At 35.5% G+C, this 27,604-nt stretch overlaps 1 long non-coding RNA gene and 1 pseudogene across 1 annotated transcript; one reads left to right on the top strand and one right to left on the bottom strand.

The window, feature by feature from the left end:
* Positions 1-16,605: 16,605 nt before the first annotated feature.
* Positions 16,606-20,838, bottom strand: LOC110758407 (glucose-6-phosphate isomerase, cytosolic 1-like; annotated as a pseudogene).
* Positions 20,839-24,545: 3,707 nt separating this feature from the next.
* On the top strand, positions 24,546-25,481 carry LOC148297191 (uncharacterized). Its single transcript, XR_015834482.1, has 3 exons — positions 24,546-24,785; positions 25,025-25,086; positions 25,198-25,481. It is a non-coding gene; the product is annotated as an uncharacterized LOC148297191 (long non-coding RNA).
* The last annotated feature ends 2,123 nt before the right edge of the window (positions 25,482-27,604 follow it).

The following is a 27,604-nucleotide window of genomic DNA, read 5'->3' as shown; positions in this document are numbered from 1 at the left end:
TGGATCGGCCACTAGATGTCAATGAGCGTGTTGAGGGGGGCACATCCCACAGGAGAGATGTAAATTCATGCCTCGAGCTTATAATTTCTCCACCAATTTCAATTAGTTTTGAGTTGAATGCTACAATTTTATCAACCACAAGGCTCTCACAAAAGGGAAATCGCCGAAACACGTTATGATTTAACTCCTCCAGTTGCTGCAGACAGAAAACACAAGCAAAAATTTGCATTAGCATCACAATTATAAAGTAATTAAATTCTCCTCACCCTCTCCAGTTGTAGGCATTGATCCTTGAATCTCACATGAGAGAAAAGAGAGCAAACGTGAACCAAGGACAGCTTGCCAGAAGATAAACAAGTGGAAAGGCCATATGCCTTGGCAAGTCATCCTTGGCTCATATCTACTCTCCATCTCTTCATGCAAGACTCTTGAACAAATGGTATTTTTATTAATCTGAACCATTTCAGTTCATTTACATAACGCAGCGTTGTCATCCTATTTATAGCCATAGACTGCATGCAAACAACTCATACCTCAAAAATTAAAGGTATGATTCTATTCCATCGTGTGACTGTTAAAGCTCTTCCACTTTTGGAATATGTGTACTTTTTTTTTTTTTAATGGAAGCTCATATTTTACATCATTTTCCTTCTATATATAGTTGGAAAGAAAAGAAGGGCGTTGACTTGTTCAGGTTGAGTGCTTGAGTTGAGTGGGAGCCATGCATGCATGTAGTTGTGGCATCTCTGTCTCCGCAGAGGATAAGTTCGATTTTCTCTACTTCTTTATGTGGGTTTTCTACAAAGACACTACGTACAGTAGTGCCCCGAATCATATTCTGTTTAAATCTTATTAAAGTGTTTGATAAATATTGTATATATTTTTTCATTATTCTCTTCTTTCTTCGGTAGGGTCATGATCAGGATACATGATGTAGTGTATTTTCTTAAGATGCTGCGTGGAGCAGAGTCACGGGACTCACACATAATCTTGAGCTTTCTAGAGAAGACATTCAGGAGCATAAACACTTAGAGTTGTATACATTTTACCCGCAAATTAAGAATTCACAGCTGCCTAATATAATGTAGCTTTAAATGTATATCCTTTACGACTAAGAATATTTAAGGTGATAATTCGTTTTTCGTGTGGTCAAGAGTATACATCTACACGAACACATCCAAAAAAAAAAAAAGTATACATCTACTCGAACACAATCAAACACAATATGTAAGGTGATAATTCGTTTTTCGTGTAATAATTCTTTTTTGTTACAAATAAGGCACTCGAGTACTTTAAAGTGCAATTTGGATAGCATGGCAGTATGGCACCCAACATGCTCATGTTCCATCCGGCTTTTTAGAAAGAATAATGTGCAATTTCACTAAACTTTGTCAAATTTTTGGTCCTAATAAGATGGCAAAGGATTTTGATGTGCATTTAAATCAAAAGAATGATCACTTGCAAAATTTTATAACTAAATTACTTCTTAAACTTAATTAAAAATCTAAAGGCTTTTATATATAGCCATGGTACTTACTTCTCTTTCCAATGTTAGAAGATGTTCCAAGTTCGAACCACCCCCTAACCCCCCTATTGATCAAAAAATCAATCAAACACTTTTTTAATGGAAAAAAAACGGGTAGGGACATTTGTATTCGTAGATATAATTATTATATTCATAATCATGAGTTTATGCAAAGGACCAAAATTTGAATTCAAATTCAATCAAACACTTTGTTTTAATGAAAACCTTCTTTTGAGAAACCAACGTCCTTGCCATTCTTAACACAAAATGATTGTGTTTCTCTGATATAAGGTGTCCCAAACCAACGTTCTCTCTCTCTCAAATTTCAAGACCTCCAATCAGATTCTATATTCTGCAAAATATGATCTCCCATGCAGCATGTCAACCATATTCCCAAATCTGATGAGTAGTGACCAGAAGAGATAACGATATCGCGGTGTCAAAAAGATACATTTAAACAACTCTCTTTTAACTTTTTGGATGGCAAGGCATATGAATGCATGGCACTCACATGTTCATATCTCTGAGAGTGGGTTCAACGTGTACACAGAATATATGTTCATTTCTCTCCTCATTTTTTCTTCAACTTTCTGTGGCTATATATAGCATTCGCATCCCCCCCATTTCTAATGCAAGAAACAATGGAAACTTAGATTGGCAAGCAATGATTTTTCTAAAGCATTGCATGGAAAAGAATAGAGTCTAACTGAGCCAAGGATGAATTGCCGGCATTGTATATATACGCCTCAAAATGCAATCTATATTTGTCGACCGGCAATTTGTTCTTGGCTATGTTGGGCTCTCTTCGTTCCATGCAATGCCATGACATACAAGATGTGGAATTCATATGAATATTGTTTGTGCAAAAATCCTCATGGGAAAATATTCACTTTGTGATTCTTCAACCTTTGATCTTCATTCTCTCTCTTCCTCAATTCTTGTAAAAAAGACTGGAGTAAATAGACAACACCCAAGAGGTGTTGGCCAAAGGCCCTCCGATGCCTAAGTTAGTTGTTAATGTATGCATTTTAAATTTGAGTATTTCTTTTGGCTTCCCTTGACAATTTTGTAATAGGATTTTTATTGTTTTTATCAAGCTCAAGTTTAGATTAAGAATAGCTTCTCTAGGTGTTCTTAATTAACAACTATCCTATGGAGGTTCAAACAAATTGACAAAGGTAAATTGTGCATTGCATCACATAACATTAAATTGATTTCATAAAATGATGACTAGTCATCTGTTTCTCGTATGACTAGTCATCCTTGCTCTGTAGGATTTCCAGCTTTTTTGTCCTATTCTCCATTCCCTCTCTGCTGCTGTGTGTCGATTCTGACCTAAGGAATTTTGTGTAAAAACCTCTGCATTCCTCTTTTGGCAGCTGTGACTTTGGGAGGCAAGTTTTGGAAAGTTTCCTTGGAAACTATCGCTTCTTCCTCAAGAGCCACCTTCATATTTTTCATCTTTGAGTTTTCCAAATTGTTTCTTTTTGAAAACTGCATTTGAAAAATGAAAATCTGCATCTAGCTAATTAAAACACTCTCTCATTTATATCTAGGTCAGATTCAAGACTGATTTCTTCAAGAGTATGGTTTCTTGAAGAAATTGGTCATTCTCCTTTGAATCCAAATTTTGGTTTCAGTCTGAATTAGAGCTTGCATGTCACATCCCGGGATCAGCTCCGCCGTAGCACGATATTGTCCGCTTTGGGCCCCCCCTCTCTGGCCCTCACGGTTTTGTTTCTGGGAGCTCACGACCAACTTCCCAGTAGGTCACCCATCCTGGGATTGCTCTAGCCCCCAATTCGCTTAACTTCGGAGTTCCTAAGAATCCGAAGCCAGTGAGCTCCCAAAAGGCCTCGTGCTAGATGGATGCGGGCATGCACATATAAGGCACATCACCCCCCCCCCCCCCCCTCCGTTGGGAGGCACATCACCCCCCTTCCTAAATAGATTTAGGTTTTTCTTGAGCTTGCTTGTGTTCCTTTGTAAGAATCTTTTTCTACTTAGTGGATTGCCTGGTCGGTTGATGACCCCCAGTTTTTCCCAATGGTGGGTTTCTGGGTGAACAAATTTCTGGTTTGCATATCTGAATTTTCTGGGTTTGTGTTCTTGACAGTTGACTAGTCATCACATGTATTTCTGGTTTTGTGTTCTTGACAGTTGACTAGTCATCACATGTATTTCTGGGTTCGTGTTCTTGCAGTTGACTAGTCATCTTTTTATGCTGTCTGATGCTTACTTGATTATGATGCTTTCACACACTTTCACCATAGTTGTTGCTAGCACAGGGGATGCCTAGATTGACGGGTCCTTCTGAGTGCCTAGGTTGTCACTAGTAATTCTCTAGGCTTGCAGGCACATATTGATATGCTATGTGTATGTTCTTGGTTGTGATTATTCATGTCTGACAGTTGACTAGTCATAAGAGTATTGGTCAAGGTCTAAAGTGTGTGAAGTTTGACTTGTTTTTTGTTTGAGTGTCATTTAATTTACCCCTCGTCACCTAAGTGCCAATTTCATTAGTTCGATTGAATCTAGGAGAAACAATAGCTGAAAAAGGGTACGGAGATGTATGTATGGTGTGAACCAGGAGGCCGAAGCCGTGTGTGGTGGCCGGAGCCATGTATGTAAAATATATGGAGAAAGGAGAGATGTGTGAAGTAGGTTTAAAGTTACCTCAAATGATGAATGAAGCCATCTATTTATAGGAGTCTTGGAGGCTAGGGTTTCATAGAGAATAAAACTCTTATTATGAAGAAGTTTATTTTTTCCCCAAATTGTAGAGATTGAGTCCATTAGGGATTTGATTGGGATCTAAATCTCCTAATTTGATGATGATTATATCTCCTTATTAGGATAATATCTAAATTAATGGTATTATCTTATTAAATAAAGATAATATTGCATAATTAAGATATTATCTCAATTTTCTGGTATTGATTAATTGGCTAAATAAATGGGCTTAATTAATTAATTTAAGAGATATTATTCTTTTCCACGTGGCGCGCCATAATTGGAGACGAAAATATTTACTCCCACAAATATCTTATTCATTAGTTGTAAAGGTCCAGAGGTAGCTACCTGCTCACTAATAGTATCATTTCGAATTTTCGATCAATTGGCAAGGTTAAGGCGAAGATGTTTTGGTGAAAAACCATTGTGCAATTTGTGTTTTAGTTTTCTTTTTTTCTTTTATACTAAAAAGTAGATTTTAATCCAAGGAAATGAACCCTATAAATACAAGTTTTTAAGAACATAGAAGGAATCGCACAACCAAATTTTATCACTATATACCCTTGTAAATATATTATCCTATGGTGTAAGTGTATATTGTCCTATTGCCTATTGCATAGGTATACATGTGTTTTTTCATATTTTCAACAATGTGTAATAGTATTTTATGTACCTTTTTTCAATAGGTAACATACAATTTTATTTGTCTGTTTTTGTATATGACTTATAGGTAGTCTTTTAATTTATGTTCCAAACTTATAGGTAACATGATTTATTACTAAGTTTTTTTCATTGCTAATAATAACACTATTTACCTGTATGTCAGGTACATAATTTCATGTGGGTGCTTGTCTGATCGATTGGTATAATATGTGGGTCTTTACTTTTGATTGATTAAATTGAATGTTATCCATATATTAGGTAAATATTATCAAGGACAAAATTCAAAATTTAAATTCAGAAATTCAATTAGAAGGAAATAATGCATTAAATTTAGATTTTCAATGTGTTTTTCTTATTTAACTCAAAAGGTAAAATCAATACACACACAAAAGTAATAAATGTCGAAGGACCTACATCTAAAACCAAAAACGCGTGGATTAAACCCAATGACAGCTAATCGTTTTGCACCTAGATCTAAGAAGCCCAAAAAAAACTCTCAATTAATAAGAGTGCTGCTAAACGAACCCTAAAATTAACTGAGTACACCCTATGATCTAAGTACAGCTTAATATTTAAATTAAATTGTAAAATTAACTAAGTACACCTTATTTAACTACCAAAAATACCCCTAGTACACCCTAATACAATCTATCACAATTCAATATATTAAAATTACATTTTTTTAAATGTAATTTAAAATTAGTTTGCTATGCCAAGTCAAATGTTTGTGTGCTTCCACCGGTTGTGAGAGTTCATTATGCTAAAATTTTGCATTGGCAACGGATAAAATCTATTTCCTATTATTAGGCTCCCCTACCGCTGTATCATGTATTGGTACATAAGAGCTCGTAGATACTTGGTCTTTGAACCTTCTCCTACTGTCTTAGCAGCTACAACACAAATAACATATAAGAAGTATGTTTTTTGTAACTTCGAACCTAGTACAATTGCAAAAGTTTGCAGAAGTTCGAGTTTTCTGAGTCTAAACTGCTCAAGAATCTTTTGAGTCTTTATTGGGATATTTGATGCTTTCTGTTTCTAAAAAATGGTGGTAGTGGTGAAGGAAGAGGAAGAAAAAAGGGCCCTAAACCCAAGAAGAGCCTGGGTGGTTGATGATGGTGGTGGTTTTTAAAGCGGGTTTGGTATTATTGGAGAGAAGAGGAGGCTTAAGAAGCAATGGAGGTTGATAAGTGTTTGTCTGCCTGTTTCCCTCATGGCTTTGCCATTTCGTGGCCTTTTCTTATTAAAATTAGAGTGTGCTTATTAAAATTACATTTGTTTTACAATTTAATATATTCTTTTTGGTCATTTTATATTAGGGTAAATTAGTAATTCAATAAATAGTTTAGTAGTAGGGTGTACTCAGTTAATTTTATGGTTCATTTAGCAGCACTCATTAATAAATAGAACTAAACACATTCTTAGTGGCATCAATTACACCGTAATCCATAAATATAATCAATTAAATTGGGATTTGAAAATGTGAAAATCCAATAGAGGGAATATATGGGATTGAAGTATTTTTCAAGTTTTTTAGTCATGGAGCAAAGTTTTTCGTTTTCTGGAAACCGATTGCAAAATGCAGATGCAATTGAAAGAAGAAGGTTGGGCCATACAGATGCAATTGAAAGAAGAAGTGTTTGTAGTACGAGTTAGTCCTGCATTCCTCTTCTGCAAAAGAACTCAATCCTTACTTCCCATTATATTTGTAGTGCCAACATTTTGATAAAATAGGTTAGTCCACTGAGGTACTCCCGGATTCAATGATTCTAGCTACCTGAGATATGTCTTATAAAACAAAATAATGATTAGAGAACTCCAATGATGGATAATGTAGTAAGTGCACTAACTAACTTGACACTTTGTTATACATAATTAGCCACCATTTCAGTTCATTATTTTGTCTATTTTCATGACGTTCCTATTCTCATGTTGTTGAAGAATCAAGCTTTCATGAGAAAAACCGTGAACTGAAAGAAAAGGATGAAAGTATTAGACAGATGGAGAAGATTATTCAAGAGAAATCAAACAGCATTGCATTAATACGAAGTGGGATAGTCTGTCCAGGTGAGGTTTTAGTATTTTCTTACATTGTCTTTCAGTTTCAAGGCTAAAATCATTCTCTAGTACCATATAGTTCAGTTCACAGAGCTGTTAAATCATGAAGCCACTGTTTGGTTCCATTAGTTTTGTGGCAGAAGTATGGAAAGTGATTAAGATGTGTTTCTTAGTGGAATAAAGTGGTTAAGAAGTGTGTCTTTGTTAACATTATCGATCCAACAAGTGGAGTGTAGATTATGTCTCCATGTAAACAATGGGCCTCTGTTTCTGGAAAATAAGATAGGCTTGCTACCCCAAAATAGAATATTTTAAACGTATAGCCGCCCGGCTATACTATTTAAGTAGCAAAATGTGGATTTCTCTTTTTTAAGTAAAATAATTCATGAATTTAATTAAAATATTTAATACTAATTATTCACTAAAGAAATAATAATTAAATAAGGCAAAAGATATTATTTATTTACTAAAAATAAAATTAAAAAAAGTTAATTAACCTAAACATACTAAATTTATATTTATATTTTTTAAAAACCTCTCCCGACAAAAGTTCGTCGGCAAATATCTATCCCGGCGAAAATATGCTTATTAGACCTTTCTCAACAAAACTTCGTCGGCACAGGAAGCTTTCATTTGGAGAGGTCTAATCCGGCAAATATTTGCCGGCATAGACCTATGCCAACGAAAGTTCGTCGGGAGACGTGTTTTCGTTTTTTTGTTTTTATTTAAAAAATATAAAATTAGTTTCTTTATTCTTTTTTTTGGCCAACTTCTTTAATTTAATATATATAATTAAGTAATATCTAAGCCTTTTTGAATTACTTTAATTAGTAATTATGTATTAATTATTATTTTTTTAGTTAATATTTAAATATGTTATTGATTTCATAAATTACTTAATAAATAGTAATTAATTATTTTAAATTATTTTGTGGATTTTTTTTTTATTGTTTTATATTAAATACTAATTAAAACATAATATGTTAAAGAGTATAAAATCACTGTATGAATACAATAAGCAATGTGTTTATACAAGAACAGATTATACAAACTGCAGAATAGAATAACATAGAAAGATAAAGAACACTGACTTTATTTTCATATAGAGGCTTGCGTATTGGCAATGTCCTAAAGACAGAATTTCGCCCATTCTCAGTACTTGAAGTTCAATGGACGTCTATCTCCTATGATTCAAATCCTGGATCTCTCGCGAACTTGAATGTGCTTCTTCTCCAAAATGCAAAGTAAAAAAATGTCTTTTTTTTTTGTACTTTGGAAATCTTGTAAGTGAGTTTCTGGCTATTGGGTATTTAGAATTTATAATACTGAATGCACCCTTTCAAACCACAGTAGTTATAAATCTAATTTCATTCAAATTTAAATTGAAAGGATACATCTTATCCCTTTTAATTGAAATTCTGTTGTGCAACAACGAAAAAGTAAATTACTTATTTTCGTTTCAGTGTCTTAATTAAATTTCTCCAGAGCTCAAGAACCCCAAGGCTCAAGGCCGAGATCTTTGTTAATATCATTATTATTAATCAAAGTCAAATCCAAAGCTGAGCATAGAGCCTAGCCCATTAGCCCAACTCTCCAATGTTAACCACACTTACCAAACCATCATAGTGCTTTGTTTATAAACACCTTTATAATAGTGTGGATTTTCTATGTGGCATTTTCACAAAGGGCACCTCAAAAGATAAGCCTATAGAGAAATCCATATTTTTATTGTTGCTGCATATATTAAAAGAGTATAGCCGCGCGGCTATACTCCAAAATAGAGTGTTTCTCCAAAATAGAGCGGCTATACTCCAAAATAGAGTGTTTCTAAGGTATTGCCACGCGGCTATACGCTATAACTATAACATTTTAAACGTATTATACGTTACGTATAGCCGCGTGGGCTATACACCATACATATAATATTTTAAAAGTATAGCCGCAAATTTATCAATGATGCTATTTAGACTCACAAAATTTATATGATTTTAAGTTTTTTTTTAAAGTATAATTTTTTTTAAAAAATTTATCAATAATGCTATTTAGACTCACAAAATTGACCACATTTACGGACCACTTTATGTGGCAGCTGATGTGGTCATGCCATATATCAATTAATGAAACCAAAACCAGGTAAACAAGTAACTCAGGATCACCCTCATTGCTCTCCAAGTGTTCCTGTTGCAGAAAGTAGGATCATATGAGACTTCTATGCCCAGTAATTGAAACATAAATTAAAACCAAAATATATGGTAAACCTGAACTGAATCTCAACCAATGATTCAGCAATTTTTTGGCTGAAGATGAGGGTTTTTCCTCTTCTATAGCAACTGTATTATCTTGCATCTCTCTGGGAGTTTTTGATTTACTCTTTTTGCCCATCTTATAGATCCAAAAGTTGCATTTCACTGAGAATTGACAAAAATGAAATTTAAAAAGAAAAAATTCAGAAGAAGAGATGACTCAACAATTGGAGCCCCAGAAAGTAGCATACTCCTTTTGGGTAAATTAACCAAACCAACTCAGTTTGTAACTAAACTAATCAATACAACAAAAGAAACATGAAACTGAATATTTAGGTAAGAGAATATTTGCTCATCAGCAGCTTCTTAGCAACCAAACGTAACATAAACCAAAATAGAAAATGGAAAACACTGATTTTCAGTGATGCCTTTACGTTGTTGATACACGTGAGTCGCAAAAACCCTAGCTTGATGTATTTGCAGAGATGCTAGACCCGCCGGGAAAAAAGAAATCTGAAGTAAAAAATAACGCCATTCAAGTTTTCCAAAAATTAGCCGCCTAGGTAAGCTAGGCAGGTCCTTTGTATTTTACTTTATAAACAGTATAGCCGCGCGGCTATACTGTTGAAATAATATATTTAAAGAGTAGGGCCGACCGGCTATACGCATTGAATAATATATTTAAAAGGTATAGCCGACCGGCCGTGCTCCTTAAATAATATATTTAAACGTATAGCCGACCGGCTATACCGTTTTTTATTATTATTATTATTTTACTTTTTTTTTTTTTTTAAGAGGACCTGTTTGAAGAGGACCTAAGAAGCTGCCACCGATACCAACATCAATGACATCCTTCAAGGCTTTTCCTGTGGCACCAACCTACCAGAATTGCCAATTACTTCACAATTCAGATAATATGGACCCAAAATGGATACAAAAAAAATTGTAGTGATTACCCAAAATCTACTTCAAATACTCTCAAAAATTGTAGTGATTACCCAAACTCCCAAGGTTCACCTTAATTTATGGAAACCAAGGAGTGGCTTAGAGCTGATGAACAATGACCTTCTCATCACCAACCCTCAAGAGGCTATGTCCTGCTTTGATTTGTCCAAGAATGATTCATATCTCATATTAGCAACACGAGGGATGATCTCCATTTTTGACATGACAACATTTAAGGTAAACCCAACACAAATAGTATTCTTGAAATTTTCTTTTCCCATCCAAAACTTCCCAAATCTTGTTTGTCAATATGCTTGGGTTCTGTTTGCAAATTTCTCATGATCTAACTCATTGTACTCATAAAAATCTGTTGCATAAAAACGCAGACGATGAAGAAAGTCAAGTTTTCGAAAAATCGGCTAACTAGGCCGGTTCTTTTATTTTATTTTATTTTAATAAATAGTACAGCCGCCTGGCGATACCTATTATTTAATAGGTATAGCCGCACAGTTGTACTCCTTTTAAATAAAAAAATTCCCTGATTTTCCTTTATCGATAAGAGTAGTTTAGAGCATTATCCATATTTCTATTAGGCCATTACCCGAGTCTCTATTGTCCCCTTTCGATTTTTTATTTATTACCCATATAAATAATTTAGCATTTTTGCATTTAATACTTGTATTATACACGTAAGTACATATTTTTCAATAATAATTCCGTTTTCCATACACGTCTTAAATACTCAGTAAAATACATATTTTTTTTAAAAGCAAACGTACAATACATGTATTGTACACGTATGTATGTATTTTTCATGTTTAATACACGTGTTTTTTTTACAAAATTTTCAATAATACACACAAAATTTTCACATATTATTGAATAAAAATAATATATATTAAAATATTAAAATATATTATATTGAAATATTATATAGTGGCCGAACCCTGAAAGAATGTGAGAGGCTAAGATTATTTCTTACTTGTTGTAACAAAAATGCAAGATGGTGATCTTGCAATCTCTTTGCCAACCAGAACAACAATTTCAAACAAAGATGTATGGGTATAGTAGTAAGAGGGTGGTAGTATTTTTTTTATTTTTTTTTATAATAGAACAAGGAATTAGGCGAGATTAGCTCCTCAGTATCGGTCATCGAATGCAAAAACATCCACAACCCTCAAAGAAGGGACCAACACATTCCGAGATCCCCTCTGCCGGCCCGTCCCCTTCATCATAATTTTATTAATAGAAAAGAAACATATAAAGAAAACAAGAACAGCAGGGGGGCACCAAACCAAAACCAGGTAGAAAAGAAAGGCAGTGACAGAAAGGCACAACAACATGCGGACCCAAGAAACCAAAACTGTGAAAGAGTAAACAAAAAGAGACTAATTAAAACAGTAATTGGGCATGCCCAGCTAGTCTCATGACAAATAGACAAAATAAATGAAGGTGCAGTGTCCCACCATGTGAAACCAGAGCCCTCAGCATCGTGATTTGCCAAAGCATTAGCTCCATGATTACCCTCGTGAAATATATGAGAAATCTTAAACAACATGTGCTAGAGATGATGCTAGCAATTCTGCCAATCAACCCGCTGATGCCAAGGGACCAAATGAGGAGAGTGAAGTTATTGAGTAACTAATAATGAATCAGTTTCAATCCAAACATTATGCCAAGCATGAAGCCAAGCAAGCTTAATGGCCTTGATGACAACTAAAACTTCAGCATGTACTACACTAGGGACATCTAAATTGTAGCAAAATGCCCCAAGTACACAATTACCATAATAATATCGAAACACACCACCACTACCTGCTTTACCAAAGTCACTTTTGCAAGTGCCATAAGTATTAAGTTTGACTGAACCAAAGCAAGGGGGATGCCACGTAACCTCAATAATTTTGGGATTGGGGCTAGGTTGACAGCGCACCCTTAAGGAACGAATAGTACACAAGTCACGCACCTTATTCGACATATGACCCTTGGCCATAGTACTAGAGGCACACACATGGTTAATAATGGTACGACAAGCACAAGAAACTGTAGAAACCTTCTCCTCAAATCGCAACTTATTCCTTAAATCCCAAATTGGCCACATAGTAGTTCCAAACATCAAAAGCCACAGATCCATGAGCTGGGGGCTAAAATGAGCAGAGAGCCAGCAGAAAGAACAATCACTAGAGGTCCCAGAGTAAACTGCTGACCAAAAAAAGTGAACATAGAACTCCAGATGGAACAAGTAAAAGGGGCAGTCAAAAAATAAAGGATTAATATTCTCTGAAGCCATCCTACAAAATAAGCACATAGAAGCACGCTTTTGAAGAAAATCCTCTGTGAAAAGCCTGTCATGCATAACTTTCCATACTAAAAATGATTTCCAGGGCTCAATAAAAGGTTTCCAAATTAATTAACACTAGGGAAGCTCAAAAAACTTAGGCCATGTGAATTCATAAGCATCCTTAGCAGAGAGGATTCTAAAGGAGGATGGCACCCAAACTAACAAATCACCTGCAGCAGGATCTTGAAAAGAAGAAATAGCCATAATATTGTCACAAATACCTGGAAAATGCAGAGTTATGAGGGGCGGTAAGTGCCAAACCCCATTGACACGATACTTGAGAAACCAATTCACCCATTTGCAGCCTCAAAGAAGGGTGAAGACCAAAATAATTAGCCAAAAGGTTGACCAATAAAGTTAATCCACCAAAAATAAGTGCTCTTACCATCCCCAAGAAGAAAATGTATGTTGCTCAGTATATGAGACAAAACATGCTCGAGGCCAGGCCAAATAGAGGATGGGACATAAGCTGAGCGTCCTGACCTTTTTTAAGCAAAAGGTGGTAGTATTCTTCAAGTAAAGTGTTGTTTGAAAAGTGAAGCAATTACCAAGACCACTCCATTCTTTAACAATTTAATAAAGCTGTGGGGTCAAATTTTGAGTCTGCAAGGTTGGAGGGAAAAACTGTTTGAGTTCGGACAATACATGAATAATGTATTTTGGAGGGTGAAAATTTAAGTTTAGCCCCAAATGTGTTGGAGAAGGCCTAGGCATGGGAACATCTAATATTTAAGTTTCAGATTTCGCCATTCAAATGTTTCGGTAGCTTCTCATTAGGTTAGTCTATGGCAATGCAGATATCAAGGCTAGTCTACACAAATGCAGGTGATGCCATTTTGGTGTATCCACTTGTTATGGCGGCGCATCTACAAAAAGTGGCCCAGTTTGCTGTGGGGCTCTCCAATGGCGAGCTCCATGTCCTTGAGCCTCTGGAAGATGAAGATAAATGGGGTATGTTTGCCGTTGGTTTGACTTGACAGCAAGTTGGAGAGCTGCGAGCCTGTGGAATCTGAGGGCCTCGTCCTTGGCGTGTGATCTGTAGATGATATAGGCCTAAACATAATAATAACTCATCTCTAGATAATGTATGCTATGTAGTTTAGGAATTTGATGCAGCAAATTTTATAAATCTAAAATCTATAATGTTATGGATCCTCAACAAAATAAATTCAGAAGTTTCTTGGAAAATTTGCAGCCATTATTTCTTTTCAGTTTCAACTATTCTTTCTTGCGCACTTGGTCTCTCTCTATGATGATCTTGACCACATTTCAACAGTCATTTTTTAGACAAAACTCACCAATCTCTCTTTCACAATTTCATTCTGGCCAAGCCAAAAATTATAAAAGACAGAAGAAAAGAGTGGAGACGATTAATCGGGATCACTAGTTATAAGTTTAGGCTCGAGTGGGATTGAATCTCTAAAAGAAATTAAAGATAACCCAATACATGATCTGATCTGCAACTAATAAGAAATCAGGGGCATCCATTATTAATGTCAATCTACAAGCAAGGGAACCCTATGAGGGTTCATGAAATGCATATTTATGTCTTGTTGTTTTGCTGGCTGTTTTTGCGCCTTTAAATGAAGTATTTTCATACCCAAAAAAATATATATTACAGAACAGTCAATTTGACGAGAATTAAATTGCTGGATGTCTGAAAGGAGAATACATCTTCAAGCATCTACCCTTTGCTGCCGCAAATGCATAACTTACGCTGCTGTCCCTCATAGTTTTGCACTGACTCGACTGCTCATATCGGAGAAAATTGATCTTTATGCTCGTTGAACAGTTCTTCAGCATCTGAATGCATTGAAATATGACTGAAAGGGATGAAATAATGATCAAAACCAATATTCTAGATGCAGTTAACTGAAGAACTGGTGTCAAAGTTATGAGCAATGAAAAAAAAAACAATTTTGCAGTCTAGGTAGACTAAGTTTAATTCTTCAAAAAATTTCTTCTCCCTCACATTTTTCCTGTCAACCTGATTTGATGTCTTCAATATGTCAATATGAAATAGAAAAAACAAGGATAGGTTCCTTTCGTTATATTTTCTGCGATAACTGCATGCCCCGCATGTTTGTTAGCAAATGCCTGAAATTTGTCTCCACAATCCAGACACAGTGGTGTAATGCTTTTCATTGACCTATAGCCTTTGAAGCTTCAGGCCTTTACCCTGCTTCGTCCTAGGGTGTCATATTCTCACATGATCAGTTATAATATGTAGAAATTTCTTTGCCAAATTTAAGGAAAAATATTTGCACTTCTTCCCTTTCAGACAATACTTAAGGTACTTACATGCAGAAAGACGATAGTTGGGTGTCGCCCACAAATGAATGGTGTTATCAAACTCCGACAGATACTGTTTGAAGGCATCTGGATTTCCAGTTTCTATTAAATCCATTCCCATCCTGACCAAAGCCTCAATAGATTTGTGTAGAGCCCAATATTTATCACAAAGCTCCAATTTTAACAACTCGACTACTTGCTCAGAGCTATCGACAATTTGAGAAATTTCAAACGAATGCAAAAAAAAAGAAAAGTGAATTGTTGGGAAGAGCTAACCTTTACGTTGTTGATAAACCTGAGTCGCTAAAACCCCACCTTGATGTATTTGCAGAGATGCCAGACCCGCCAAGAAAAAAGAAATCTTAAAAAAAAAACGCCATTCAAGTTTTCCAGAAATGGGCCGCCTAGGTGGGCTAGGCGGGTCTTTTTTTTTTTAATAAATGGTATAGCCGGTCGGCTATACTCCTTAAATAATACATTTAAAATGTATAGCCGCGCGGCTATACTCTTTAAATAACATATTTAAACAGTATAGCCGCGCGGCTATACAGTTTTTGAAAAAAAAAATTCCTGCACAAGGTTCATTCTTTCTTATGGAACGGATGTGCCAGGCTGCCAATCAGTGTCATTGGCCAATCTTTGATCGACACCTGTTTCTCACCTAAGCTTTAGGTTCACTCTCTGGTTTTGGAACAAGGCCAGAAACTTGAGAATTAAAACTTAAAATCTAAGCTCAATACCCTAACATGTCAACTCTGTCAAGAATGGAGAGCACTTAAAATCTAAGCTCCATACCCTAAACTCTGTCAAGGATGGAGTGCAACTTTAATTTCGCTTTGCCACCACTCACCAAGAGCCACTTTTTTTTATGAATATATTGACAGGATTGTTACACAATTATGATGGGTCGAGATTGAGTCCAGATGATCTTGATGACATTTCAACCTTGTCACTTGAGCCAAAACTCACCCATCTCTCTTTGACAAAGAAGAAAAGGGTCGGTACAATTGATCGGGATCACTAGTTATAAGTTCGGGCTCGAGTGGGATTGAATCTCTAAGAAAAATTAAAGATCACCAATACATGATCTGATCTGCAACTAAATATAAGAAATTGGAGGGTATCCGTTATTAGTGGAAATCTACAAGCAGGAGGGGACCCTATGAGGGTTCATGAAATGCATATTTACTTGAGTTAAACATTACAGCCAATTTGATGAAAATTAATTTGCTTAATGTCTCAAAGGAGAATACATCTTCAAGCATCTACCCTTGCCGCTGCAGATGCATAACTTACGCCGATGTCCCTCGTAGTTTTGCACTAACTTGTCTGCTCATATCGGAGAAAATTGATCTTTATGCTTGTTGAACAGTTCTTCAGCACCTGAATGCATTGAAATATGATTGAAAGGAATGAAATAATGATCAAAACCAATATTCCAGATGCGGTTAACTGAAGAGCTGGAATCAAACTTATGAGCAATGACAAAGAACCATTTTGCCGTCTAGGTAAACTAAGTTTAATTCTTCAAAAAATGACCCTCACATTTTTCCTCTCAACCTGATTTGATGTCTCCAATATGTCAACATGAAATAGAAATAACAAGGATATCTTTAGGACCTTCGTCCTGATGAACTCAATAAATAGCATCACCATCAAAATCGAAAAGAAAAAAGCACATAAATTCAGAATTACTAACGGATAATGAAAAATTGTTAATCAAATTTAGTGATAATCTGAATGTTTAATCAACTAAAGGCAAGAGAACAAAGGAAATTCCCATACTGTAAGATTAGTGCTGACTGCTACCATTCCATATGCTTTGCAACTGCATCAGGCCTGAAATTGTTACGCTCAATCATGAGAAAGAGAGAGGGGCAGGCAGATCTTCAAAACTTACGTTTTATCTGACAAAATCAATGATTAACTACAAAGACATAATAAACCTTCACTCCATCATATCATCTTGAGGACTAAATTATTCAATTATAAAATTACTAAGCTATTCCAAATATGATTCATTCCGCTCACTCCCAAGCTCATTCACGTTTTTTAAATTAACCCAAAGATTATTAAGCAAATCCTGAACTGAAACAACGTGTTCATATACTTGAAGAAGTGCTTGCAGTGCACTAACCCGAGAGAAGATGAAATCCATTCCCTAATGGTGTGTTTGGATGAGGGAAATGAACTTGGGATTTTAACAAAACTCAGGATTTCTAAATTGACATGAACCAATTCCCGTGTTTGGATAAAAAAACATAGAAATTTAGAAATTCTGCGTGGGAAAAAATATGGAATTTGGAGATCATAAATCCCAACTTTAAATTCTATGTAATAGTCGTCATTTCTAAAATCCCAAGAGAGATTGAGTTTTAAAAAAAGATAACTATACAAATAAAAATTAAATTCCGTGTTTTAAATCCGTCACCCAAACAAGAAACTTTACAAATTCTAGAACATTAATTTCTGTCATTTTAAATTCCGTCATTTATGAAATCCTTTGTACTTTTACATTTCCTCATCCAAACGCACTGTAAGGGTTCGAACATTCAACACAGTTTCAGCTGTTGTAAAGGTCTTCAAAACTACCACAACTGCAAATATCAAAAGAATATGAATGAACGATAAGAAATCCCACATAGAGCTTAGATTACAAAAGTCAATATTTAGTGATATAAATAAACTTAATGCTTACCGAGGGTATTTTCTGGGTTTAACCCTGCAATATTTCTGGCAACATCAATAGGATCAAGTTTGCAAGACTGCACAGAGAGGAAATCAAATTATTAGAATACCCTTAGACCTGAATCATCAATCCTCTGATAATAATAATAAAAAATTATATATGCCACAAATATTTATCAGAAACGGAATCCTACCACTCTTTATGGGCCATGTTAGTGGATTTTTACAGAATGCATCTAATCCTTTAACCCAACTACCAAGACTACAACCAAATATTTACACAGAGAATGCATCTAACACATAGTCCCTGAATATGGGCTATGTTTCTTCAACCACCACAACTACAACTAAACACACAGAATACAGATTGCTTTCAAAAATAAAAAAACAAAGAAAATTTGAAAGCATAAGCAAAAGCAAGCCATGTCCTAAAATCCTATGTGCCGTATCAAATACAAAATGCTTCTCTACATGTCTTTAACAGATGAATGCATCCCTCCTTCAAGAACTATGCCGCTGAAATAAACTCATGAACACAGACAATCTCATTGTTCCAATCAGGTAGGTCCTAAAATGAAGGAGCTAAAAGAAAGCTAATCCGCAAGGTTTGACAGCAGTAGTGGGAAATCACTTCAAAAGCCTCAAGACATGGATTCATACCATTAGCATCTTACCAGCTCTTAATTCATTGATATAGAGAACTGGAAAATAATCAATTAAAAATCGATACGTAAGTACTTACAAATGCAGTTGCCTTCCCCTTGCTACTTCGATAGCCTCTGGATCTACAAAATGCAATCAAACCAGCGAACACTACCCAAAGTTTATTCCAAAGCAAGCTTAATCATTTTCACAAGGAAACTCACACTAAATAGTAAACAAGACTGCAAAATAGAGTTATAAATTGACAAAATGGAAAGCATCATCTAAACCTGTTTGAAGAGGACCTAAGAAGCTGCCACCGATACCAACAGCAATGACCTCCTTCAGGGATTTTCCTGTAGCACCAACCTACCAGAATTGCCAATTACTTCACAATTCAGGCAATATGGACCCAAAATGGATACTAAAAAAAATTGTAGTGATTACCCAAAATCTACTTCGAATACTCTCAGAAAACTTTTGGATCTTGTCCAGAACTCCCTAAACATCTGGGACCACATTTTTCCCATCACTCTGTACTATATAACTGCATCCCTTGGAGCATGAAGAACTACATGAAGCACTGATCTATTTTCTGAGCTGTTTATCTGAAGGCACCACCCAGAAAAAGAAAAACAGAATGCAAAAGAATCACATGATAATGGTTTCAGAAATAAGCTAGACTCATAAATCCTATAAAGCTATCAAATATAAGTCTTTTGTGATTTCAGATAGTTAAAAGGTCAGAAATTTGGGCATCCTAATTTTAAATAGGAGACACCAACTAGCTATTGTTCTACTGGTAGTTATCTCCACCTTGTTGGAAGAGGTTCCAAATTTTAATCCCTACCCCCATATCCGAAATTTTTTATTTTTATCTTTTAAATAGGAAACACTTCTTGCTAATTGCAGATAAAAAGTGTTTAAATTAGCATTTTAATTCCATATTTATCCACATAATACTCGACCAAAGGAAGATAAACTTGAAACGTACATGCTCTCCACCAAACATTCGGTTAATCTTTTCTTTGAGGGATGCAGCCTGCATTGTGGCATAGACAACATTAATTAGAAAACACTATATTCACCCAATCCTTTCCCCTCACAAGACACTAGTTACGAATGGGCCAACCCCACCTCTGCCAATTTCCAAGGTTTCAGGCGTGGCACGTTGCCGTGAGTAGTCCAACAGTATCCCGTCAAACTCACTATAAAGTGTTATGTTTGGTTTAGGTGAACCTGGAGATGCTACTAAGGTTGAATCCCATACTCAAACTCATACAGATCCGACTATGGAGATCTAACAAAACATGTTACAATTGTAATTGAATGAAAATATGGAAAAATGGGTACAACTAGTCAACCAATGGATCTCCCTGTCCCCATCCATTTGATGTTTATGCATTCTGTAACTCATGTCAGATAACACATAAAACAACAAAAGTGGATACTCACGAAATGTAAACAAGTAACTCAGGATCACCCTCATTGCTCTCCAAGTGTTCCTGTTGCAGAAAGTAGGATCATATGAGACTTCTATGCCCAGTAATTGAAACATAAATTAAAACCAAAATATATGGTAAACCTAAACTGAATCTCAACCAATGATTCAGCAATTTTTTGGCCGAACATGAGGGTTTTTCCTCTTCTACAACAGCTGTATTATCTTGCATCTCTCTGGGAGTTTTTGATTTACTCTTCTTGCCCATCTTATGGATCCAAAAGTTGCATTTCACCCAGATTACATAGCTGAGAATTGAAAAAAATGAAATTTAAAAAGAAAAAATTCAAAAGAAGAGATGACTCAACAATTGGAGCCCCAGAAAGCAGCATACTCCTTTTGGGTCAGTTAACCAGACCAACTCAGTTTGTAAATAAACTAATCAATACAACAAAACAAACTAAATATTTAGGTAGGAGAATATTTGTTCATCATCAGCTTCCTAGCAACCAAACATAACATAAACCAAAACAGAAAATGGAAAATACTGATTTTCTGAGATGCCTTTACGTTGTTGATAAACGTGAGTCTCTAAAACCCTAGCTTGATGTATTTGCAGAGATGCCAGACCCGCCAGGAAAACAGAAATCTGAAGAAAAAAAACGCAATTCAAGTTTTCCAAAAATCGGCCGCCTAGGCGGACTAGGCGGTTCCTTTTTATTTTATTTTATAAATCGTATAGCCGCGCGGCTATACTCTTGAAATAATATATTTAAAAAGTATGTCCGACCGGCTATACTCCTTAAATAATATATTTAAAGGGTCTAGCCGTGCGGCTGTAATCCTTAAATAATATATTTAAACGTATAGCCGATCGGCTATACCCTTTTTAAAAATAATAATAATAATAAAAAGAGGGCCTATTTGAAGAGGACCTAGTACCAACGGCAAAGACATCCTTCAGGGCTTTTCCTGTGGCACCAACCTACCAGAATTGCCAATTACTTCACAATTCAGGTAATATGGACCCAAAATGGATACTAAAAAATATTGTAGTGATTACCCAAAATCCACTTCAAATACTCTCAAAAATTGTAGTGATTACCCAAACTCACAAGGTTCACCCTAATTTATGGAAACCAAGGAGTGGCTTAGAGCTGATGAACAATGACCTTCCCAGCACCAACCCTGAAGAGGCTATGTCCTGCTTTGATCTGTCCAAGAATGATTCATAGCTCATATCAGCAACAGGAGGGATGATCTCCATTTTTCACATGACAACATTTAAGGTAAACCCAACACAATAGTATTCTTGAAATTTTCTTTTCCTATCCAAAACTTCCCAAATTTTGTTTGTTTGCTTAGTATTCTTGAAATAGTATGCTTAGGTTCTGTTTGCAAATTTCTCATGATCTAACTCATTGTACTCATAAAAATCTGTTGCATAAAAACGCAGACGATGAAGAAAGTCATGCCACTGCCACCTGCGGCAACATGTCTTGCTTTTCACCCCTGAGATGACAGTATAGTTGCTATTGGCATGAACAATTCCACCTTTGTAATATACAATCTCCACTCAGACGAGGTAGTTTGTTTGTTCTTGTAAAAAAAAAAACAAATCATGCTCGATGTTGTGATGAAGCAAACCCAAAAAGTTTGTCAGTGCCTTGATTTATATATTTTGTAGGTTACAAGGAAGCTGGAGGGTCAAGCCAAAAGAGTCACTAGCCTTTCCTTCTCAAACACTCTGAATGTACTAGTTTCTTCTGGTGCTGATGCATATTGGAAACTACAATTACTTTCAGACATGGCTTATACTCTAATGTGACATCTGTTATTTAACAATGTCATTTTGCCCTGCAGATTTTTGTGTGGGGTGCTGCTGGGTGGGAAAAACAGAGAAGCAAATTGGAAGGGATGAAATAATGATCAAAACCAATATTCTAGATGCAGTTAACTGGGGCTGGAGTCAAATTTATGAGCAATGAAAAAGAACCATTTTGCAGTCTAGGTAAACTAAGTTTAATTCTTCAAAAAATGACCCTCACATTTTTCCTCTCAACCTGATTTGATGTCTCCAATATGTCAATATGAAATAGAAATAACAATCGCTACTCAACAAAGATCTATTTCCAGATCAGAAAGCAAAATTTCCTTGAGGCCATTGACAAGTGAGAACATCATTTTTTTTTAAGCTTCTTATAATCTATACATAAACAATCTCTCAAAAAATACCATGTTCTGCATGTTTCTGGTTCATTCTTGACTGCAATTGTCTCGCCAAGGCATTAGATATCCTCGTGAAGGATCTCAAACTTTTTGCCGAAGGTAATGAGGAGCTGTTCAAAGAAATGCATCGCATGTGTGTGGGTTCAATCCAACAGGGATCATAAGGCACTCTCTATGTGTGGAGATATAATGTCTATGAGGAAGACTGTGATGAAAGAACTCAGGCAAATAATTGAGGCAAATCCAGTTTTCCGTGGCAAACTGAAGTATCCTAGCATCAAAAGTCATAGATTACATAATCGCATTAACCAAAGGTAATGCTTCCTCCTAGTTTTGGTCTTCCTTTCTATTTTGTGATTACATATGTTCATACATATGTGTGTGCGCATTTGTGTGTGAGAGAGAGAGTACTTGTTTTTCTCATATTTAGTAAAAGATTTAGTCAGTTTCTGTTTTTTGTAATTGGGAGAGAGACTGACTTGTGTGTTTAAATTGACAGCTTGAATTGGCAGCATAAACAGTGTCAAGACCCTCGTCCAATTCCAGTCATTAAGACTCTTTTCGTTGATCATGTTGGTGAACCACAGGAAAATGTTCCTTTGCCTCTACCAATTGAAAACAATTTGGAAGTAAGATATGTTCTGGTGACATAAATTTATTTTTCCTAAGTATTTGTCCTCATTAACCAATAATCCTGCTCGGTGTTTACACTTACTGATTTTTGTCCAAATCCACCCTTTTCTTTTATCATGTTTGTGAATGGCAGGACTGTTTGTTTTTGTCTCTATCGACTGGGAACAGTTTGCAAGATATGTTCTGGTAAACTGAAATTCTTTTCTTATTTTCCTCATTAACCAATGTTTCCTGCTCATCAGCCACACTAGCTGATTTTCTTTTTCTGTTTTTTAAACAAGATTTTGTTTAGTCCTTCTGGTTTCTTCTAAGATTGCTCTAACCTTATGTATTTTGCCTTCACAAGCAACATCAAATCCACTTCCAACTTCTTCTGCTGAGCCTAAAATTTATCTGTAACACAAGATGCGCTCTCTCCAGGAGCAGTATCTCTTAATGCTGCAAAGAGCCCAGGTATTTTATTTTAGTTCTTCAAGTGATGTTGGGTACTGGTACCCTCGAATTTATGTTTGAAGTGTGTCGTCATTTTACACATTGCATAGTTGTTATTATTAACTTTTGGTTACATTTTTGTGGCTACAGCTATAGAGGCTATTGACTATCCATGCTTGTCCAAAAAAATGTTCTTTCCGATTTTGGATGAGGTAATCTGAATCAAATTTATGTAATTACATAATACAACTTGTGTTTCTTGACCTTGGTTTTCTTTCATTTGTTTAGGTAAAATCAACTGTCACTGATCCTGGCCAAAGTCACATGTCCGCGATTGCCATACCCAAATGGTTTGCCCACTACTGTTGCCCTGACACTAAATGAGCATGGATTTTCATCCCACTTGGCAGACAATTCTGCTATACTCAGTTTTTTCTATTTTTTTAAAATAGTTTCGCCGTCCGGCTTCACTGGGCTCTTTTTCTTTATAATTTTTTTAATAAATAGTATAGCCGATCGGCTATACTCTTTATATATATACTCAGATCCTTTTGTTCTTTTAATTTTTTTTTTCCCCTATTTTCATTTATCGATGACAGTTTTTTAGAGCATTATCCATTACTATTAGGCCATTAATACCCGAGTCTCTATTGTCCCATTTTGAATTTTTTAATTTTCCATAGTTATTACCCGTATAAAGAATTTAGCACTTTCATGTTAAATACACATATTATTGAATAAACAAAATTATTTTATAAATCGTATAGCCGCAAGGCTATACTACGTTTAAAAAAAAATTAAAAGAGTATAGCACGCGGCGATACCGTTTTTATCACGTGGGCGCCTAGGCACTAGGCGACTCCTCTTTTCTTTTTTCTTTTTTTCAAAAATAGTATAGCCGATCGGCTGTACTGGTTTTTTTAATTCCTTTTTTTTTCATAAATAATATAGCCGCGCGGCTATAATTGGTTTTTTATTTTTATTTTTAAAAAATAGTATTTTTCAGGTGTTTGAAAATTTACATCAATTTGAACCAAACATCATCTGATGGACCTGAGTTTGTTCTCCTAATCAGATTTGGAAGGTTGCGGAAAGTATTATAATGGGGGAGATTTACGAAGCAAAATACAGTCAACGCCTTTGGTTGGAAACGGAACAAAAATGTATTTTGGGGGGGGTTGCCTTTTGCTAAACGCAAACGGCAATCATGGAAGCATGAAAGTTATATGTCCAGGATTGAGGGTTGGACGTTGCCTGACTGTATGTATGTATGTATGTGTGTGTGTGTGTGTTTTAATCTAATCTCAATTTTTACATGTATTGTTCGTAGTTTTGTAGACAAGATATTTAGTTAATAATTGAAGGAAAATTTTGTGGTAGGGAAACAACATGGAGCGAGAAAGACTACTGGACTTCTTTTCTCAAGGCTTCTCTACACACTCGTAAGCCTACAAAGAAATTCCATAAGGAATATGTTAGACATTTGCAGGTGTCATAGCACCAAAAAAAATCTTGAAATAATTGGGACATCAGGAAACGCACAGAAGTCTTAGATGTGATAAGAACTATTTGAATAAAATAAATAACATCAAATTATGTTTACCAAAAGTAAAATAAAGATGAACTTATATGTCAACAGAAGTGCATGAAATTTATATGTCCAGGATTGAGGGTTCTGCATAACAACAATGTCATGCTCAATGGCTGGGGCACATCCCACAGGAGAGATGTAAAGTCATGCCTTACTGAGCTTATAATATCTCCACCAATTTCAATTAGTTTTGAGTTGAATGCTACAATTTTATCAACCACAAGGCTCTCACAAAAGGGAAATCGCCGAAACACGTTATGATTTAACTCCTCCAGTTGCTGCAGACAGAAAACACAAGCAAAAATTTGCATTAGCATCACAATTATAAAGTAATTAAATTCTCCTAACCCTCTCCAGTTGTAGGCATTGATCCTTGAATCTCACATGAGAGAAAAGAGAGCAAACGTGAACCAAGGACAGCTTGCCAGAAAGATAAACAAGTGGAAAGGCCAAATGCCTTGGCAAGTCATCCTTGGCTCATATCTACTCTCCATCTCTTCATGCAAGACTCTTGAACAAATGGTATTTTTATTAATCTGAACCATTTCAGTTCATTTACATAACGCAGCGTTGTCATCCTATTTATAGCCATAGACTGCATGCAAACAACTCATACCTCAAAAATTAAAGGTATGATTCTATTCCATCGTTTGACAGTTAAAGCTCTTCCACTTTTGGAATATATGTATCTTTTTTTTATGGGAAGCTCATATTTTACATCATTTTTTCTTCTATATATAGTTGGAATTGGAAAGAAAAGAAGGGCGTTGACTTGTTCAGATTGAGTGCTTGAATTGAGTGCATGTACGTAGTTGTGGCATGATAAAGTCAATGAGAATTTGTTCTTAAAATATGAAGGCTAATCATCGGAGCCATAATTTCTCGACACCTGCTGCAGGTTAAGGCATCTATCTATATCTCTGCAGAGGATAAGTTCGATTTTCTCTATTTCTTTATGTGGGTTTTCTACAAAGACACTACGTACAGTAGTGCCCCGAATCATATTCTATTTAAATCTTATTAAAGTGTTTGCTAAAGATTGTATATATTTTTTCATTATTTTCTTCTTCTTCGGTAGGGTCATGATCGGGACTTTGGCCACTATTAATACATGATGTTGTGATTAATTTTGCATGACCAGCAGCTTAAAGTCACGTATTTTCTTAAGATGCTGCGTGGAGCAGGGTCACGGGACTACTATAACACATAATCTTGAGCTATCCGCAAAGAATTCACTGCTAGCTGCCTAATGTAATGTAGCTTTCAATGTATATCTTTGACGACACAGTACATAAGATCAAGGGTATATACATCTACACAAACACGATCAGACACAATTATATATGTGTAACACGAGACATATAACCCGTATACGTATCCTGTACAACATAAAATATTTAGAGAAAAAAAAAGTTTGACAATCCTCTCATCATTATAATGAGAGTGAGTCAAAAACTTGGTACACAAGTGCGCCTTAAATGGTAAAAACTTGGTTTTCTTGTAGTGTTTATCAGATGCTATATTCTACAATTATTAACCAGCATGTCAACCATTCCCAAATCTAATTTCGATACACAAGTGCGCTGACCAGGTGATGAGATAGAGGTCGATCTGGAGATATATCACATTGTCTTTTTTGTTACAAATTGGATAGCATGGCAGTATGGCACCCGAGTACTTTAAAGTGCAATTTGGATAGCATGGCAGTATGGCACCCAACATGCTCATGTTCCATCCGACTTTTTAGAAAGAATAATGTGCAATTTGACTCAACTTTGTCAACTTTTTGGTCCTAATAAAATGGCAAAGGATTTTTATATGTGCATTTAAATCAAAAGAATGATCACCTGCAAAATTTTATAACTAAATTACTTCATGAACTTAATTGAAAATCTGAAGACTTTTATATAGCCATGGTACGTACTTCTCTTCCCAATGTTAGGAGAGGTTCCAAGTTCGAAACCCCCCTCCTAAAACCCAACCCTTTTAATCAAAAACCAATCAAACACTTTGTTCTAATGAAGAAAAAAAAGTCTTATGAGGGCATCAACTTTATTTTCACTATAGAAACCTTCTTTTGAGAAACCAACGTACTTGCCAGTCTTAACAAAATAATTGTGTGTCTCATTGATATAAGGTGTCCTATACTCTCTCTTTCAAATTTCAAGACGTCCAATCAGATTCTATATTCTGCAAAATATGATCTCCCATGCAGCATGTCAACCATATTCCCAAATCTGATGAGTAGTGACCAGAAGAGATAACGATATCGCGGTGTCGAAGAGATACATTTAAACAACTCTCTTTTAACTTTTTGGATGGCAAGGCATATGAATGCATGGCACTCACATGTTCATGTCTCTGAGAGTGGGTTCAACGTGTACACAGCATATATGTTCATTTCCCTCCTCATTTTTTCTTCAACTTTCTGTGGCTATATATAGCATTTGCATCCCCACCATTTCTAATGCAAGAAACAGTGCGAACTTAGATTGGCAAGCAATGATTTTTCTAAAGCATTACATGGAACAGAATAGAGTCTAACTGAGCCAAGGATGAATTGCCGGCATTGTATATACACGCCTCAAAATGCAATCTATATTTGTCGACCAGCAATTTGTTCTTGGCTATGTTGGGCTCTCTTCGTTCCATGTAATGCCATGACATACGAGATGTGGAATTCGCATATGAATATCTTATTTATTAGTTGTAAAGGTCCAGAGGTAGCTACCTGCTCACTAACAGTATCATTTAGATCAATTGGTAAGGTTAAGGCTAAGATGTTTTGGTTAAAAACCATTGTGAAATTTGTGTTTTAGTCTCTTTTTTACTAAAAAGTATTTTAATCCAAGGAAATGAACCCTATAAATACAAGTTTTTAAGAACATAGAAGGGATTGCAAAACCGAATTTTATCCGCACACACGCTTTCTTTATTAAATTTTACTGCTTTCTAGGAGTAGAAGTAATAGCTTTTCAATGTATCTTTCCTTCGAATAAGTAATCCATTTTGCTGAGGGTTTTGCTAGTTGTGACACAAACAAGGCAAGCCCATTGATTTCTGAGGCCCTGTACAAAGAGAATATTGAGAACCCCTATACATACAAGTGATGAAAAAAATTCACGATCAATAAATAGAACTAAACACA

This window comes from Prunus avium, chromosome 1 (genome assembly GCF_965620075.1).
Source record: "Prunus avium chromosome 1, drPruAviu1.hap1.1, whole genome shotgun sequence".
Lineage (NCBI taxonomy): Eukaryota > Viridiplantae > Streptophyta > Magnoliopsida > Rosales > Rosaceae > Prunus > Prunus avium.
This window is presented reverse-complemented; position numbering and strand designations above follow the sequence as displayed.